The sequence below is a fragment of the Manis pentadactyla genome, chromosome 13, assembly GCF_030020395.1.
Source record: "Manis pentadactyla isolate mManPen7 chromosome 13, mManPen7.hap1, whole genome shotgun sequence".
Classification (NCBI taxonomy): domain Eukaryota; kingdom Metazoa; phylum Chordata; class Mammalia; order Pholidota; family Manidae; genus Manis; species Manis pentadactyla.
Window position 1 is genome coordinate 52,153,409 of NC_080031.1, and position 4,002 is coordinate 52,157,410.

Consider the following 4,002-nt stretch of genomic DNA (forward strand, 5'->3'; position numbering starts at 1 on the left):
TACATCAACTATACTTATATTAAAAATATTTTAAGTTTTGTGTAGTACACCCATAATCTCACTGAAAACAGAGTAACCCATTATTTTAATAAGAGTTCCATGGTTTCTTTTACACTTAATAAGAGGAAACTTGATTTGCCATGATTTCATGTTTATAAAAAAAGACACAGAAAATTGTAGTCATTTCTTTTCCTTCTTTTAACCGTTATCCAAAAATCTTTCTATTGTTGGCCAAGACCTGAATTTAGCAAAAAATGTGAGATAGCTACTGTTTTTTAAGAGATAATTATATTTCAGGGTGTTTTGTGTAAGACAGATGTGACACCATCACCACAAATAATATTACATTCAAATAAAAGGAAACATATTAAGGAAACATATGAATATTTGTTATCTAAAATAGACTAGTTGTGCTTTTAAGATTTTATTCAATTTTATATAGTTTTACATTTTAACAAAATCTATGGGTTTTTATACAACAAAGAACTGATTTTTTAATACCACATGCAAACTCTGTTAGAATAAAATGAAGAAAAAAAATAAACCTCAAGTTTCTAATAGTACAGTTGTATTATTACTTTGCTTCTTACTTCAAGTCTTTATGGATTTTTCCACTGTGTCTAAAATCAAATAACAGTGACCTGCCACTGCTATGGGCAACTCTGAGGTGTCATAGAGGATGTGTGTCTGGGCAATGCTGCATTTGGGAGAATTTAATTGTTTCCAAGAGACTGCATGCAAAAGTTCACATACACTGTCTGATGTGGCACAAGTTCATATGATGAGGCCATCGTTGTGTAAAGCTTTAAATTGAATAAAAATATCAATAACATACAGAAAAGGAAGTAACAGGATTATTCTAAATAATGTAGGACCAATCACTAGTGCTGTGATCACTTCACTTAATGACAATGGAGGACAAAGCGAGGAGAATCAGAAGTGCAGCGGCGATAAATATTCAAGGTGACCACCTGACTGTGTACTAAATTCAAAAGTTGTTGGGATTCCCAGATTATTAGGAAAACTATAGAGAGAATGATACATGATTGCAGATTAAGCAGTGTATTACATAAACATAGAGAAAACGTTCCTATTTTTGAGTTGACAGGAAAAGGGAATGGAGTAAGGAAGCTTCACCATCCCCTCAAAAACAGCTGCCTAGTGACACTGAATGGAAGTGCTGGATTTCAAGGCAGAGTCTAGTTTCAGGGATTTTAGTCTATGTACCTGGGGAAAACTGGTAACAAGAATACATGGCAGCTGATTAGAAGGTGTGTGTGTTTGTGTGTATGTTAGAAGGTGCTTTCAGTCTTGAACATGTTGAAGCTAAGAGGGCAGTAATATTTTAAACTGAATTAGATATCTAAATCAGACAGGAAAAGACAGTGCTCTCCTTGGAGACACAGGTTTTACTGAAAATGGATAGGGTCACCAGAAAAGGGGGAGCAGCAGTGGAATACAGAGTGAGTGGGAGCAAAAGCTGAAAGACAGGGTGAGAGAGATCATAACGTTAGAGAGACGTATCAGCCTAGGCAGCTGGTATCACAGTGGAAAGAAGGGAAAGACCTGTGGATAAAAGTTCAGATATAGGTTTAAAAATAGACATAAAATATACAGATGATACAGGTATAGGTACGGATATGGATATGGATGTGGATGTGAACACACACCCCAGTTAAATGAAACATTCAGTTACACCTCTTACTGGTGTGATCAACAGTTCTCTGTATAAAGCTGAAAATACCTACTTTTGAATGATACACTTTATGTTTCAAATGAAATGAGATAAATATGCATACAGATATAGGTAGAAAGTAATACGTATGTGTGTATCTATAAATTTCTGTGTATCGTATTTATGTTCTGTATCAATTGAAAATTACTTTGTATGAATTTTCCCTATATAAAAGTAAGCATTAAGACATTCTCTTTTATGTTGCATTTCCTGTAAACATGCTCCATGACAGAAGACCCTGCTGACTGCACCTTTCACCTCTCTGTTCCTCAAGCTGTACATCATGGGGTTTAACATTGAGGTAATAACCCCATAGAGCATGGGGATGAGGCTGTGGCCAGCGGGAGAGCGTCCATGAGAAGAGGGTTGCATGTAGTTGAATGTGGCTGTGCCATAGAACAAGCAGACCACCAGAAGGTGGGAAGCACATGTGGAGAAGGCTTTGCGCTTACCTTCCACAGACTGAATCTTCAGGATGGCAGATATGATGTAGATGTAAGAGATAAATGTGGTCAGGAAGGCTCCAATCCCCAAAATCCCTCTTCCCACAAACATGACCATGTCTATCAGGGACATGAGCAGGAGAGGGCCACCAGTAGGGGGAAGTCACAGTAGTACTGGTTAATCTGATTGGATTTGCAGAAAGACAGGCAGAAAGTGGACACAGTATGAAGGAGGGAATTGAGAAACCCTGCTGCCCAGGTCCCAGCTGTGAGCAGGGCACAGCGAGCCTCGGTCATGATGAGATTGTATCGAAGGGGGAAGCAGATGGCCACAAAACAGTCATAAGCCATGACACTGAGAAGGAAGAATTCAGTTCCTACCAGGGCCACCAGGAAATAAAGCTCCGAAGCACAGCCCAGGAAGGAAATGCTGTGATTCCTAGTCAGGAGGTTGTCCAGCATCTTGGGGACAGTAGCTGATGGGCAGAATATGTCTAAGAGGGACGGATTGGCCAGAAAGTAATACATGGGTGTGCACAGCTTCCTCTCCAACCCGATGGCCAAGAGAATGGCCCTGTTTCCCACCAAGGTGACCTGGTAGATGGTGGCAAAGACAACAAAGAGAGGATAGCACACCTTGGGTTTGTCAGAGAGCCCCATGAGGATAAAGTGAGTCACGATGGTGAGATTGCAGCCATCCATCCCCTCTCTCCACTGAGGTCTCTCTGGAGAGAAGGAAGCCAACAAATGGGTTATATTAAAAAGCCAAGGAGCCCAGTGATAAGATTCAGAAAAATGGTGTGTAGTTGATATGAATCGTTAGCTCTATTCTAATTAGAGACTTCAGTTTTTAGAACTACTGTTTAAAATATCTCCTACAGCAGTTTGTTTCTTGAAATTTTCATCTTCCAATCCATTTCAGGACATAGCTCTCTGGGACCCTAAGGAGATGTGTAAAAATTCATCTCCTCAGTAAAAACCATCATGAACCCTTCACCAGTGTTTGGGTTTCACAATTCAGTGGTAGCTTCCTGTGTGTTTTTCACACCTCCTTGAGCATTTCCTTGCTTTGCTTTGTATTTTCTCAATATGCACAATGTTATGAACTATCTCTATCTCAATTGTACATTCCTTAAGGGTAGAAGCCATGTTTTTTGCATGGTGGGTAATTTTAATAATTATTAAAAACTAGCAAACACATAATAAAATAAAAATTATCTAAATAAGTTTTATGTGAAAGAATGAATTATGTGGCTAGTTCTTAGACAAAGTGTAAGTATTGATAACAATACATATGGAAATGTTCTTACAGATTCTGAATCATGACCAGTTAAGTATGAAATTTAATAGTTATTTTCCACAATTATTATACTTTAATAAATAAAATGTGTCTATAAAATATAAACAAAACCAAAGAACAAACAAGCAAAGCAGAAAAAGACTAAAAAACACATGGAACAGATTGCTGGTTACCATGCAGAGTGGGGAGGTCAGGAGAATTAGGTGAAAGGGATAAAGAGGAACAAACTTCAAATCATACATTGAATTTGTCACCGGGATGACAGTATAGCATGGTGAATATAGATAATAATATTGTTATATCTTTGGTGGCAGATTGTAAGTACACTTACAGGGGTGAGTATCAGTAATATATAGAGTGGTCAAATCACTATGTTATTCACCTGAGAGCAATACATTATTGCACATCAACTGTACTTCAAAATCATATTAAAAAAGGAAGGATACAACTTTGTTGATAGTTTCTAAAGGTATCTCAAACTAGAAACCAATATGTTCATATTATATTTAATTCGTATTTTACTT

The 4,002-nt window shown here is 37.5% G+C and overlaps 1 pseudogene; it reads right to left on the reverse strand.

The window, feature by feature from the left end:
• Positions 1-1,879: 1,879 nt before the first annotated feature.
• Positions 1,880-2,880, reverse strand: LOC118920007 (olfactory receptor 1052-like; annotated as a pseudogene).
• Between the last annotated feature and the right edge of the window lie 1,122 nt (positions 2,881-4,002).